The sequence below is a fragment of the Schistocerca nitens genome, chromosome 3, assembly GCF_023898315.1.
Source record: "Schistocerca nitens isolate TAMUIC-IGC-003100 chromosome 3, iqSchNite1.1, whole genome shotgun sequence".
NCBI classification, from domain to species: Eukaryota; Metazoa; Arthropoda; class Insecta; order Orthoptera; family Acrididae; genus Schistocerca; species Schistocerca nitens.
The window spans coordinates 75,159,276-75,175,703 of NC_064616.1; the positions used below are offsets into that span (position 1 = coordinate 75,159,276).

The following is a 16,428-nucleotide window of genomic DNA, read 5'->3' on the forward strand; positions in this document are numbered from 1 at the left end:
TAATGCTAAATCGCCTGCGTTTCCGGCTTATCAGTTGTATGGAATGTAGCGCGGTTAATATTCCAATGTAAGAAACATATTTCAACCAGATGACATACATCCTTCTTCCGGTTTTTCTACGATAAACTATGTTATCGAACCGTAAAAACGAAAAAACTACTTCCTTAAAACATTGGCTCTGTGTGATACAAGTACAATATAGCTTTCCGGAGATATATAGCGCCCACTGTTCACATCCGATCATGGTTCGGAAATTGCCCTATGCCTGCATCAGCCCTATATAAAATGATAGTTAATAACGGCGAATATCTCTTACAAGGAAACAGATAAACGTTAGTAACATCATCCAACATGTGAAAATTGCAGGTGACTCCGTCACTAACTCTGTAAACAGCACATCTGTCAGGTAAATGTATACACAGGGATTTCAGCACCTAACAAGCACCTATCGCTAACTTAGTTATGAAGCTGAAGTCTTGATTTTACACCCAAGATGCGACAGGGGGATGAAGTACATCACATAAATCATAGTTTGTTTAGAGGAATATGCCATGGCTCAAATGGCTCTGAGCACTATGGGACTCAACTGCTGTGGTCATAAGTCCCCTAGAACTTAGAACTACTTAAACCTAACTAACCTAAGGACAGCACACAACACCCAGCCATCACGAGGCAGAGAAAATACCTGACCCCGCCGGGAATCGAACCCGGGAACCCGGGCGTGGGAAGCGAGAACGCTACCGCACGACCACGAGATGGAATATGCCATGTTTCATCACACATGAGATGGAGCTACTCTAATGACTGACAGGTTTACTGTTAGTAATCGCATGTAGACAGTGCTTTAAACCACATACAGAACACGTGGCTGTGTACGAGACGAATGCATGCTATCTCACGCGACTGATACATCATGACAGAACAGTGGAAAAATTGACCTGCAGCAACTTCTCACCTCTCTAGATTGCATCATCAGTCTCCCATTAAATCGTAATTCCTTACAGCTCCATCTCAATCGATCACCCCATTTACTCTCTGTTATCCATTAACACAGATGCATGTAAGTTTAGGGGCGGATAGTTGTCAGTCTTCCCGAATAGCGTCAAATACAGTGGTCAACTCACGTTTAGTTCAGAGAGTATCGATAGTGGTGTGCAAGTCTAACATGTGGAAGACACATTTGCCAGTTCTCTAGACATGAGAACCACCTTATCTGACCTTGTAAATTATAGAGATGATTTGGAATCTGTTGCATCACCAAAATCGGTATTGGCGAGTGGAAGTATCTATGTCCTCCATTTGTCTCGAGTTCTCACATAAAGGTCTTCGCAGACAGCATAAATTTCTAGTTACTCTGTGGTCTAGAGCATGTTCCACCTACCTCAAGTTTCGGCTTTTGTTGAGAAATAATTCCCAGTCTGCATCTTTGGAATTAAATCGTGTGAGCGATTGGTAGGATACAGCTGTGTGAGAACCATGTGAAAATATATTTCTTTTTCTAATCCCAGAGTCTGGAGATGGGTGTAGAAAAAAGCTAGCAGGGAAACAGGTCCAGACCAGAAACGGTAATCTGTTTTTGTCGAGGGGGAACAAATCTGAATTTGCAGAACAGTTCAGAGAGTGACTTTGGCCCACCAAGGGCACTCTGGTCACACGTCGGGAGTGGATGACCGCCAACCTCACAGGGAATTAACTAGTGCCGCGAGTATATCTACAGTGCTGTCTGTCTATGCAGTATACGTATGAATGGTGTGAAAGGGTCGATTTTTGTATGGTGTAGGATACGAATTGTATGTTTACTACATCGACACGGTATGTGGTGATATTTTGCTGGGTTGGAGACTGCAGGTAGACGGAGTGTCTACACCAGCAGCTGCAAACACACGTGCGCATATCCCACCTTGGAGTGTCTGTGCTATGTAAATATGTTTTCGCTCCCGTCTGGACGCGTCAGCAACGGCACCTAGGTGAACACACATTTCGAGGAGAACTTCTCAGGTAGCAAGTATGAAAGGGATGTCGCCACCTCATGCGTGCGGGACCCAAATGGGCATCTGTGCATCACTTCGCGGGGGGTGTCGGTCCATCCCGACTTCTGGGAGCATGTGCAGTAGCCGCCTGTGCTGTCCAATGGACAGGGGTAGGCAGTTGGTGTCTGCGTACCTTGTTTGTCTGCCTGTTACATTATTTTGCGAGCAGATCTGTAGGCTGTGCTATGTGTTATTTGGACAGTTCACGAGTACTGAGCGTGTCTACACATCAGTGAACTGCATTATTTAGGAGGAGTCTACTTGTCTGTACTGATATTATTTCGGTAAATTTGCGTGTCTGCAGAGCATTATTTAGGAGTAGTTTACAGGTCTATGGGCTGTGTGGCGTGGCCCCAAGCATGTGTTTTGTATAAGTTTGATAAACATGCTCTATCCCTAAATAAATTGTTCCAAAATACGTAAAGTACATTCCTTCCTTACTCTCTCCAGCAATGCGGCACAGGCTGAGTGATTTTCACTCCATTCTCCCCCTCCAGACCACCCTCTTGGATTACGTCACAGGTGGGATGACAGCACCCTCTGGTGGCTGTACTGTGTTCCAAGTCAGTTGGAGTTTATATCTGGTGGTGGAGACACTGCCTGTAAAATAATGACTTATGTCCAGCACAGGCAGAGTTGTTTTCCCATCATTTTCCTCCACCCCAGATGGTCATCTTTTTTTATGTCACAGAATGGATGGCAGCACCCTCTGGTGGCAGTACTGTGTACTAGGTTAGTTGGACTCTGGACCCCATGGCATCCACACTGTTTCCCGCCATTTCTCCACACCATGTTGGACTACTTCACGGAATGGACGACATCGCTCTCTGGTGGCAGTACTGTGGACTAAGTCCAGACCTCGTGGTGAACAAACTGTTTGCCGCCAACTTGGATAACGGTACTTGCATCATCACCTAACGTCATGGCTGCCATCTTGGATTATGTCAAGGAACAGATGACAGCACCCTCTGGTGGGGGTACTGTGTGCTAGGGCATTGGGCTCTGGACCTAGTGGCGAACACACTGAATGACGGTAGTGCCTCTAATTGTTTAAATAAAATAGTGCATGACTTATTTCAAGCACAGGTCGAGTCCTCTCCTCGCCAATCCTTAGGGAGAGGTGGCGGTTGGGTGACATAGGTTATTGGAGGTAGCCCAACTGCTCTTTCTCTCCCACAATTTTCTTTGGTCAGTAGAGATAGCCCAAGAAACCTTTCTTTACCGCCAAAATTAGAACTTGGCGCCAGGTCCTAGGAGGAGGTTGCAGTTGGATAACTTAGATTAGTGTAGGTAGTCCAAGTGACCTATCTTCCCACCATTTTCTTAGGTCAGTAGAGATAACTGTGGTGTGATGCATTATCCTGTTGGAATTTGAACTTGCCGCCATTTTTCTGGGGGAAGGCAAGGGAGGATTTTAGGTTAGTGGAGGTAGCGCATTTGACCTATCTTCCCACCAAAATCCGCCATGTTGGATGACGTCACAGCCGCCATCTTCGATTATGTCATGCGCTGTTGCCAAGTCTATACCCTGCCATCTTGGATGATGTCATCGTCATCATCTTGGATACAACTGGCAACAATGGAGAGTGGGGCCGTACATAGTTCGTCCCACTACTTACGCTAGGCAAAAGGAGGTCCGACACGATATTAGGGTGAATCCCATGACTGTTGACACCTCAGCGTAAGTATTTCGATGCGTAAGCACCACTTTGGGGTTACGCTCCAAAATATGTACACGTAAATAAAAGAACAGAAGTACAGACAGTTAACAAACTTTAATAAATATTCCACATCGCTATGTCAAGTGAAACCATTATGGATTTGTTGAAACTTTTTTTTACTCATTAGCAGGGTATACGCTGTGATAAACATTTGTTTCGTATTTAATTGTGTGTTGAATGCGAGACTTGATCGAGCATAAAGCTTTAACCTGGCACAAACACCCAGGCAAGATAATGACATTGCCTTCAAACGCGTAAGAAAGTCTGTGCAAACTGAAATTTGGTTGACAGAGATGTATGAGCAAATGGATCGTAGGAGAGGAAATCAAAAACAGCTACATCCTGAACAGGTTTCATGTTAAACATTTCTCTAATATCGAAGGCATCAGATATGATTGATGCACTCTGTCCTTTGGACATGAATGAGCGAAACAATGTACCGTGTACTTCTATCCCGATATTCGTCTGAAGTGATTTAGAATACCACGAAAAACCTTAGTTAGAAGAACTGATTGGTTATTGAAAATCTGATCTTTCCAAAAGCTAGTCCAGAAGTTGATATTGTGATCGCCCAGTTACACACTGAAGCGCCAAAGAAACTGGTATAGGGATGCGTATTCCAATACAGAGATATGTAAACTGGCCAAATAAGGCGATGCTGTCGGCAACGCCTATATAAGACAACAAGTGTCTGACGCAGTTCTTAGATCTGTTACAGCTGCTACAATGGCAGCTGATCAAGATTTAAGTGAGTTTGAACGTGATGTCACAGACGGCGCACGAGCGATGGGACACAGCATCTCCGAACTGTCGATGAAGTGACGATTTTCCCGCTCCACCATTTCACGAGTATACCGTGAATATCAGGAATCCGGTAAAACAACAACTCCCCGACATCGCTGCGGACGGAAGAAGTTCCTACAAGAACAGGACCAATGACGACTGAAGAGACTCGTTCAACGTGACAGAAGTGCAATCCTTCCGCAAATTTTGCTGATTTCAGTGCTGGGCCATCAACAAGTGTCGGCGTGCGAACCATTCAACAAAACATCATCCATATGGACTTTGGGAGCCGAAGGCCCACTCATGTACCCTTGATAACTGCATGACACAAAACTTTACGCTTCGCCTGGGTCCGTCAACACCGACACTGGACTGTTGATGACTGGAAACATGTTACCTGGTCGAACGAGTCTCGTTTCAAATTGTATCGAGCGGATGAGCGTGTACGGGTATGGAGACAGCCTTATGAATCCATGGACCATGCATGTCAACAGGGGACTGTTCAAGCAGGTGGAAGCCCTGTAATGGTGTGGAGCGTATGCAGTTGAGTGATATGGGACTTCTGATACGTCTAGATACGACTATGACAGGTTACACGAACGTAATCATCCTGTCTGATCACCTGCAACCATTCAAGTCCATTTTGCATTCCGACGAACTTGGGCAATACCATCAGGACAATGCGACACACCACACGTCCATTATTGCTACAGAGTGGCTCCAGGAACACTCCTCTGAGCTTAAACACTTCCTCCGGTTACCAAACTCCCCAGATATGAGTATTATTGAGCATATATGGGATTCCTTGCAGCGTGCTGTTCAGAACAGATCTCCATCCCCTCGTACTCTTAGGGATTTAGGGACAGCCCTGCTGGATCCATAGTGTCAGTTCCCTCCAACACTATTTCAGACATTAGTCGAGTCAATGCCACGTCGTGTTGCGGCGCTTCTGCGTGCTAGCGGAGGCCCTACACGATATTAGGCAGGTGTACCAGTTTCTTTGGCTCTTCAGTGTATTAGTCGTTTTTAAGGAGTTCTTGCCTGTTCTTCTGTTGTTGTCGCTGGACTCGTACCCTGCTCAGTATCTTATGTCCTCTGTATTCCGTAAATAGAGAGACTGTTCGTGGAAGTTGAGTAAAAAAATCCTGATACGTGATCCCTCTGTTTCCTCAAGTCATCTTCCTGAAAAGCGAAGGCACATTTCCTTCCGACCCCTCATTTACACACGTTTCGTATAGACGAAACTGCGATGGAACATTACGGAGATATATACAGATTGTAGCAGTTTTCGTGTCAATGCAACGGGTTTAACGTTCATGTGATAACCGGGTCAGTGTCAAAACATTGATTCACGGCTGACTGGTGTAGGGCGTACACATTCTACAAGCAGTCACATACCAACAAATATTCAAATGTTCAAATGTGTGTGAGTTCCTAAGGGACCAAACTGCTGAGGACATCGGTCCCTAGACTTACACACTACTTAAACTAACTTATGCTAAGAACAACACACACACCCATGCCCGAGGGAGGGCTCGTATCTCCGGAGGGAGGGGCCGCGCAGTCCGTGACATGACGCCTCAAACCGCGCGGCACCAACAAATAAAAACTCGCCATAGACGTCGGCTGGTCGCTCAGAAGCTTGGCAGCTGTTCTGTAAGATACCTAAGTTTAATCACATCTTCACTGTTGATTTTATTTCAGATGGCACATTATTTGCCTTTATCGCATGGTACTCTGTCGACTCAATTGCACGGGGATCGACGAAGTGCAGTCCCTCTGGCACTGAAAGCCAAGAACCACGAAGTGGTGGAACAGCAGTCGAAATGGAGGTTACTAATCTGCCACAGTCTAAGCTAGGAACTCTCCGGGAGCACTAGGCTGGGTACACAGGTCACATGTGCCTTAATGGGCAATTCGAAACACAGTTTTGGGTTATTGCACAAACATGAAGTACAACTTTCCTTGGGAGAAGTATTCCCCATATTTACTAGGATTTGAACTGGAGAGGTGGTGGTGGTGGTTAGTGTTTAACGTCCCGTCGACAACGAGGTCATTAGAGACGGAGCGCAAGCTCGGGTTAGGGAAGGATTGGGAAGGAAATCGGCCGTGCCCTTTCAAAGGAACCATCCCGGCATTTGCCTGAAACGATTTAGGGAAATCACGGAAAACCTAAATCAGGATGGCCGGAGACGGGATTGAACCGTCGTCCTCCCGAATGCGAGTCCAGTGTGCTAACCACTGCACCACCTCGCTCGGTTTGAATTGGAGACCTTTTGCTCGGAAGTGCATGTTCTACACCTGTGTACCCGGACCTATGTCTAAGTTCCCGCAACGTTCGTTTATACTTCCACACATTTGATGTCGTATTATACTGTCGTTTTAGCCGTTTCCTTTCTCCTAGTGGGATGACACCATCACTACCAACTAAGACATTACTTGCATTTATGCAGCCTTCAATTATCTGGGTAACCTTGAACACATCCGCTAACTGCTAACGAAGAACGTGACGCGAAATCAAAAAATAAAGAGCTTTAACATTACATACGGCTTCACCTTAACGTCAGTGCTCGTTTTAAGACTTACAGCTGCGTTTTGCTTTGAATGCTGCATGAGTAAAACCGATTGCTATCTTAAAGATTCCTATCATTTCACTGAAATGAAGAGTGATATTTACATATTTTAAATATTTCACATCTACTCGGGAGCTAGATTTTACTCGAAAAATTTTTCCCTCTAACTTTATCCAAACACTTGCTTATTCCAGTCGTCTTTCTTCTCTTTGCCTAACAGAAATATTGATTATTGCTGTTGAGTGGTAGTGGAATCCAAATGGAGTAACTGTGCTGTTGAATAACAGTGAACAATAATTATTGTACGAACCTTAGTCAAGTACTTCCACTGAAGTAATCCGTGTTCTCATAATGCTATGTACGTTAACTATACAGTGAAATACAAAAAAATATGTCTTTTTTGGAGGATTACGTTGAACTGTTGATGTAGATTTGTAAATTGTACGTTACTCCTGTCATTCTATCCGTAAGTTACGTTACACATAACTGTAGAACTATCGGAACAGTACATATACGCAGATTTTTTAAATCTGTTACATCAGGTATTTCAGGGAGACTGTTTCGTTGATTTAAAAAATTGGACTGAACATCCTAATTAAGAATACCTTAAAATCTGGAAGAAATTTAGAAACAGTGCAAATTCTAAACCTGACTTGCTATACTTCGCCCATGTTCGTTAATCCTATACACTATGTGATGAAAAATATACAGACACCAGTATGCAGTGCGGAATTGATCACTAAATGTGACGAACGCTGGTCTCGTCAATATAAAAGGAGTCTGGTACTGCGTTCTGCCAGTACCTCGTCTCCTACCTTGGAAGGTAGGAGACGAGGTATTGGCAGAAGTAAAGCTGTGAGGACGGGGCGTGAGTCGTGCTTGGGTAGCTCAGTTGGTAGAGCACTTGCCCGCGAAAGGCAAAGGTCCGGTGTTCGAGTCTCGGTCCGGCACGCAGTTTTAATCTGCCAGGAAGTTTCTTATCCCAGATATGCTCAATAATACTCATGTCTGAGGAGTTTCGTGGCCAGCCGTAGTGTTTAAACTCAGAAGAGTGCTCCTGGAGCCACTCTGTAGCAATTCTGGGTGTATGGGGTGTCGTATTGTCCTGCTGGAATTGACCAAGTCCGTCGGAATTCACAATGGATATGAATGGATGCAAGTGATCAGACAGGATGCTTACATACATGTCACCTGTCAGAGTCGTATCTAGACGTATCAGGGGTCCCATATAAGTACAACTGCACACGCCCCACACCATTACAAAGCCGCCGCCATCTCGAACAGCCCCTGTTGACATGCACGGTCCACGGATTCACGAGGTTGTCTCCACACCCGTACACGTCCATCCGCTCGATACAATTTGAAACGAGACTCGTCCGACCAAGCAACATGTTTCCTGTCATCAACAGTCCAATGTCGGAGTTAACGGGACAGGCGAGGTGCAAAGCTTCGTGTAGTGCAGTTTCAATGCTGTTTTGGTGCACGGTTTTCCCAATCTAAGCCCGTTTTGTTCTAGTATAATAGATAGAGAGTTGCTGGTTGCTTAAACTCGCAGAAAGCTGCTTATCGTCGAAGGTCAGAGGGTGGAGTGCGGCTCAGTATGGGCAGCCATTCGACGGTGACTGATTTTACTGTGCCCCTGATAATTCTCATTCTATTGTTCACGGCGAGTCAAGCGTTTGTGTGTGCGCACTATTCATCCACACAGGAAACCGGTATTCCACAACAGAGTAGACTAGTCCGAGTGCTGAAGTGCGCAGAGTTTCAGCAGCGCAGCCACAGGTTGTTCCGCACAGCTTGTGCAGGATGCCGGTCCTAGTTCGTATAATCGCAGCGGTGTTTACCAGACGCTTCTTATGCGAGGGTGTGTTAAAAAGTACTGCCTCCGAATTCCTTATGTGAAAACTCTTAAGGTTTTTTTTTAAAATGAAAATGGGGCCAACTGGGGACTGCACGGAGGATGATGGATGAGAGTGAACGCGAGGCGTCGGATTTTTGCAGATGTCGCAGCGCTCGTGTGTGGTCCGGCGTTGTCACGCTGAAGAAGAGGGTGCCCCATGTGTGGAAGAACTCTTCAACGTCGAAACTCAATTAGAGCACGCTGTTTCTCGCACACCAACATATTTACTTCAGAAACCGCCACGTTACACACTACAGTTCCGAGCCCTCTAGTGGCAGAGGTCTGCGAATATGTAGACATGAAGAATAAAGATGTAGACTGTTAATAACGTTTGTTTTATTTAAAAAGCTTTTAAAGTTTTCACATTAAAACATTCGGAGGTGATGCTTTTCAGCACTCCGTGTCCGGTCCAGTGTAATTCCTAGATATTTTGGGAGCCGATTGTGATGAACTAGCCTGTCATCAAACCGGGCCTGGAGCTGTCCATTCGCCGCTCTGCTGTATAGTTTAGTACATGTCAATAACATTACTTCTAACACATTGCAACTTAGAAAACTGCGTAATTTGAAAAGCATTTCTTCAAAAAATTTACATTTACAGGTGCCATGCAATTAATTTAATAACTATAATAGTGACAAACTCCCGCAACTTTGACAACATAATGGTTTTCGCGATATAAAAGCGAAGTGTGCACTCAAAATTACCAGTAATTCACTTCGCACTAACAAGTAACCCATTGAGTGCGGGGTCGAAAGTTCAATCTTTAGCAAGGTTTATTTGAAGTGTTGCGTTAACAATTATGATACGAGAATTATTATCTGATAATGAATCACCGTGTGCATCAGGAGGGCGACAGAAAATGAGTGTCCGGGAGATGCAGAGATCAACCTTCTGTGGCATGTATATGTTACACTTCACAAAATGGACATCGTCGGCATTCGAGAAATGTTCAAAACGAACCATTAAATTGCATCGTGAACACCGAATGAAAACTGGCGGGCAACAGTGATCACGAAGGTTCACACCGTCAAGATCGAAGGCGAACTCCTCGGGAGTTACAAACCTCGCAGAACGTTCATCTAGGTATTCACTCTTAAAAAATGTATATTGAATCATATTGGTGTACTGGGGTGATGAGAACTGATGGAATGTGACGGCATGTAACCGAATGCGAAACAGTCTATCGTGGAACTTATCCTTTAAGGCGTACCTGCAGATATTGCGATAATGTGTTTTATAGGCACGGAAAAACAAACATTCAGAAGCTGCATTTGTCCAGTGGTTCCAGGTGGTATGAACTGCAATGTAGCACACTTTTCAGCAGAGATAGTTTGCTCTGAAGGAGGAGACCAGGAATCAAACAAAAACAAGTTATTGTGTTCGGCTATTGGCCAAAAGCACTGCTCATACCGTAATTGTAGTTCTCTTTCACCTGTTTTCCCACTCTTGCTTTCTGTGACGCAAATATTCCCTGCAGCCCTTGCAAGGTCACGGACACGAGAAAGAATCAATTAGGGCAGAGCACCTCCAACTTCTCGCTGCACAGTGTATAACTTTCAAGCCAATTTACCATCCAGACTAACAGTCGGCATAATTGTATACGAATGCGTTACGGCATTGATGTTTGATACAACTCTCTTGGTACCTCTTATTTCCAGGGTTCCTTTGATATGCGTTTCCTCTTCAAATCCTGATTGCTCGGAGTTGAAAACAAATCAATTAATGAACGATGGGATAAGTTTGTTTATCTCATCTACAAATTTTCCGGCCGATTCCACAATTTATTGTGCATCGTCATGTTGACGCTTTGTTCGAAATTTAGTTATTTTACATCTCCCAATACTGTAGCACTGTTTGAAGTTATGAAAACGTCCACTGTTTTCCTTTAAATCTCTGTAATCTATGTCGCTCGCAATCTGATGTCCATAACATAGTAGTTCACTATTATGAACATGCTGTAAATCGTATCAAGCAAACTCCAATTTTTGTAACATGTGCGTCTTGTCCTCCCTTGAATACTCATAGTTTTTCTTATGCACTAGACGGTCATGTTGCTGCAGACTTATTCGAAATGTGTTCGTAATTGTTTTTATAATATGTTGCGGATGATCTTCCATGTAAGTAATTATGTTTAGTACCTGTTCCTCGAACAATGCTTGTCCTTTACTAGGTTTCCCCGGAGATGAGTTTGCGGCTCACTGTCCGACTAGGATGACGAATTACATTGCTCGACACGTGTTCAAATATCGCTTTCAATTGTTAAGCACGTATCGTCATTCTTGTAATCCTCGTGTACATTGTCCGTACAGACGAGCGTATACGACACCTCGCATTCCACTGACTTACTTTGCAGAAACGCCAATATTTCATCTGCCACTCCTTTCTCACTCTGCGAAATTCCCTGGGTTCCTTTCTGACGAAATGTCAACTTCGGCAACTGCTGTTGTACATATAATGCAATGTTTGCTTTGTTTATCGTTGGCATTGCTCTGCTCTTCATAAACGCCACTAGCACTGTAGCACTGTTGTGAGTTACTCGTCGATGAAACATTTCAACTACGCTCTGTAGCCTCATGCTGTGCTCACCGTAGGATACCTCCACTCCCGCCCCCAGGTTCTGTTAGTAGCCAGTACTGTGGTTGCGTGGCAGACAATATGGGTATGGGGCGTCGAAAGCCGTGCATATCATTGGCCTCGCTTTCGAGGGGTTCCTTGTAAGACTGTGAACACAGGCTTCAGACTAACGCTATGTAAGCGTGTAAATGGAGGGAGTGCTGATTCTTTCAGTCCCTTCCGCCAACAGTTTTATTTCCTTAATTTGGAACCTTTCCCTTTGTGTCTTCTCTTACTCACTGTACAGTAGTTCACCGATTCTGCTCACGGATTCACGTACCGTATCGGATTTGGTGTTGTATCTATTGGCGACTTTATCTGTCTGGAGTGTTTTTTGCAGCCGTTCAAGTTCCAAGCGCATCCTTAGAATCCTCGCTATTTACGAGACTCATAATTTTGATGCCACTTTTAGTACAACGTTTCGGGAGGGGCGGGGGTTTGCCCTCTGTTCTTTCCACGGCGCCATTAGAGATCAATCCGGTCAGCGGACTCTGCGCGATGCTGGCTCATTATGCTTCTTGTATTAGACTGTCATAGGGAGAAAATCACATCTCGACGAAGGAGAACCGGAAACGCAGTTATATGCCGCAAGCCACGAATTACGGCGATCACATACTGGCCTCTGGTAGCCCGTCGCTTCGCGTTGCGCGAGGCTATCATTTGTGTTCCGTACATTAGTTCAGAAAGCGAAACAAAGGTAAGGGCGGTTGCGTCAGAGCGGCAGACAATCGCGGTAGCAGCTTCCCTCCTCCCTCTCGCAATCACGGCCTTCAGTCCCGCCGGCAGCTAACCCGGCGAACAGGCTGGCTCGGCCGACCGGCTGATGGCTGCACTTTCATTCCGCACGAAGAAAGCCGCACAGCGGCTGCTAGAAAGCTGCATCGCGACCTCCGCCGTCCTCATCCGCCACTGAACACTTTAGTCGCCGTCACGGAAAAAGCGTCGTCTCCCCAGGGACTTACTGCCGGCAAATGTCAGTTGTGCCGAGGAAACGGTAATCGCCTCTACTGAATGGCACTAGGACAAAAAAGGCCTCTAATTTGTCGGATACTAATATGCTGCCATTTGTATCCGTAGGAAGAAAACATATTTTTGACCGTACAGAAGAGAAAGAAGGAGAAAATTGGATATCATTGCTGATTAATTAGCGCATAAAATCTGAGGAGTGTAGATAGCAAGAGTTGTTACTAGGAAGGGCAACAAAACAAAAATTTTAATACTTTCTTTGAGCAGAAAAATCCTTTGGATAAAAACATATCCGCAGTCATCAATAAATGCACTTCATTCTATTTCTCTCATAGTGTTCAATATGATGTGTACAGCTACGTAGTGGATATATGTTTTCTTGGATCTCATTACAATCGTAAAAGAAACGTAAGACTAACGTCCATCAATAACCAGCAAGTTAGAGAGGAAGCACAAACTCATTTAAACCGAGATGGAAAAGAGATCTGGCAGTAGTCTTATTCAGAATATGATTCTGCCACTCGCATGTTATGGTTTAGGCAGACAACGCTTAAACTAAATCAGAAAGCCGTGTAACGGGACATCCTCCTGTAGCATTACTTTTTCTCAACAGTAGTTGTCGATACCAGTATTCTTTTTCGAATTTTGGACAGGTCAATATTGTCTCAGTTGCTTTTCTGAAAACTTTCATGTAATTTTATATACAGTATGTTATATTTCAAGCTAAATTGATGAAACGGAATTAATTTTAAAAAAATTTAGTCTCGATTTTACAATCGATAAGTACTAGCTCTGAATGTACAGTTAAAATTATTTTTTTAGAAACATTTGAAATTACGAATCATTGGCACACTTAAAATTTCTATTATTAATTACGCAATCCTAAACTGTTTACTATATTTACTTCTGGATTCATGGCCGCGCGGGGTAGCCGTGCGGTCTCGGGTGTCTTGCCACAGTTAGCGCGGCTCCCCCCGTCGGAGATCAGAGTCCTCCCTGGGGCGCGGTTGTGTGTGTCTGTTGTCGTTACTGTAAGTTAGTTTAAGTAAGACTAAGTAGTGTGTAAGCCTAGGAAGCGATGACCTTAGCAGTTTGGTCCCATAGGAACTTACCACAAATTTCCAAATTTTCTGGGCTCATTTATGAAATAATAATCGAAATTAATAATGTAACAGAAACTAGTAGAAATTCAGTTGTTAAGAAAAATTGTAAACCCTTCGGAATATGGTTATTTCCACAGAGTGCGAGAGTCGTAAGAATGCCTCTGAAGTGATCGGACGTATTTTTGTGCGAACAATGTAATTTCGGCTTTGTTAATGTGAAAAATCAAAATACTGTATGATAAACTAAAATGTGAGAGAATATATTTACGTAAAAAAATGCTGCAACAACAATCTTCAGATTTATTTAGTTCAAACCAACAGCGAGGACCTGATGTAACATTAAAATCTTCAAGAATCAGAACCCTAGACAAGAAGAACAGGAGCCATCTCAACGTGACAAGCTAAGTAAACTTGAAAGGTTATTGTAATCTTTGCTCCTCTGAAATCTTCATAAAAGACTTTGCTTGTTAATTACTTGGACTGGGCACTGTTTAATGTGGACAATAGATGGAATCATGAAGGAGGGGGGAGATTACAGCCTGACATGCATTGCGACCTCTGAGGCTTTACCATTTGGGGAGAGTGTTTTATCTTGAACCCTGTTCAGACTTACGCCTCTAGCAAGCCCAGTGAGAAAAGTTTAATATATTCCCTTACTCCAATTTGAAATGATAGCATTCACTTTATGTGTGCCCCAGTCTTTTTCTGTAATTACGGACATAACTACGAGAAAAAATTTCCCAAATCTGAAAAAGTTTTCCAAGGTACGACATGGTCATGTACTTACGAACAAACATTTTGTTTGAATTTAAAAGTGTTGCAATCGATAAAATCTTACAGTATGTGTTACATACTTTATTACTCTACTGCATACCAATAATCAGTAAGCAAAATCAAATTAAGGATAAAGTTTTAACAAAAACCAGTTATAAACATTTTGAAACAAAAGCTATCGGCAACTAACACAAATTTCCATTTTCGAAAGAGGCAAAATTGTTAAGACATTGAAGAAACTCAGTTCATTTGCCAATATTACGTATCCCACGGTAAACAGGCCTTTTGTTTCAAGGTAAAAGATGGTGAACGACTGACGAAGTACGGTTGAACCTTTCACACGTCATGTAACTAGTTTTAAAAATATGCAGAAGTTTAGCCGCCACAAAACTCTGTAGCGGAAGAATTAGCTTTAATATACTACACAGCACTTTACAAACGTTGCACAAAATACAACCCCATGTCTTATAACAACAATAACGGTAGAAAATGCCGCAAACTGCTTATGGCGATCTTTAGTTCGTGTTCCTTCGTGCGATGCTAAAATCGGCCACTAGATTGAATCACCGAACAGGAAACATCATATGTTCCTAAGTACATTATCCACCTCCACTGGTACAGCGAGAAGACACCTATTGCATTTGACTGCCTAGTCACAAAATTTCATGTTTTTTCACTCATCATTCTTTTTGCCGTCGGACATCTCTTGACGGTGCAGGATTTCAAGTTTCTGTATTAGCAGCCGAATTTTTGTCATTTTTCTTACACGATATTTCGACATCTTCCCTAGTTGTCTTCCTTCGTCAGATGTGGAGTGCTCCAGTGCCGTTGAATGACCTTTCCGAACATCTCCAATTTGTTACTGAAGACACTCTCAGCAACTCCTCAAATTTAGGCCGTGTCGTGTAGTTACGCCCTGTATATGAGCCAAAAAAATATGTTGCTTGATTGTTTTTGGAACACATGTTCTCGAAACTTTAACAATATGCCTTTTCATAACACACACTGCCTCACTTGTAGTGTCCGCTGCTAGAGCAAAACGATCCTCTCCGTGTTGAAATCACGCTATTTAAGCGAACTTACACATAGCACGAAGAATCACCTAGTGTTTTACAGTGACTGTTGTCCCTTGTGTTATTTTGTAATGAAGGGAAAGACTTGGCGCAGGCGCACACCACAAACCTCTAGATTTGCACCAGAGAGGCCGCCAAGCTCCGTGTCTCCACAGACTGTGCAGACAGGTTCGGAATATCATCGAAGACAATATACAAGGCCAAGCTATCAGCAACGACACTCCACTACCTTCTTGCATCTGCCAGTTACATACCGCTGATGAATATACTTTTCGCCATCAGAGTTTGAATCAGAAGAGTGGGTTAATGACTATCATCTTCTGATGATAGATGAGGGATTTAGTCAAAAGTAGGACAGTGGTTTATTGTTGGACGCATGATTTGAGTTTAACATCTTGATGATGAGATCATTAGAGAGAAAGCTCCTATTGGAGGTGGTTTACTGTTACACTCAGAGTTTGTCCTTCATCTCTAATGACTTCATGAGTTCCTGGCCAGGTAGTCTCACATTAAAGTTGATCAAGCTACGAGGAAAGATACTGACTGCAGAAGATTAAGGAATCTATAATTCCTCATTATAGAACACGATCACGGGATATTGCCAAACACATCAAGTGCCAATATAATCCTGTAGTATTTATTGACTGTAGTCCACGAAGTACATCTACATCTACATGATACTCTTCAAATCACACCTAAGTGCCTGGCAGAGGGTTCATCGAACCACCTTCACAATAATTCTTTATTATTCAAATTTCGAACAGCTCGCGGAAGAAACGAACACATATATCTTTCCGTGTCAGCTCTGATTTCCCATATTTTATTATTATAATCGTTTCTCGCTATGTAGGTCGGCATCAACAAAATATTTTCGCATTCGGACGAGAAATTT

General features: G+C 43.5%; 1 protein-coding gene and 1 non-coding gene across 2 annotated transcripts in view; both read right to left on the reverse strand.

Annotated features, from left to right (window-relative positions):
* The window catches only part of LOC126249081 (mucin-17-like), a 267,758-nt gene that overhangs the window by 138,127 nt on the left and 113,203 nt on the right, over positions 1 to 16,428 (reverse strand). The window lies entirely within an intron of this gene.
* Positions 6,718 to 6,790, reverse strand: Trnaa-cgc (transfer RNA alanine (anticodon CGC)). Its single transcript has one exon. It is a non-coding gene; the product is annotated as a tRNA-Ala (tRNA).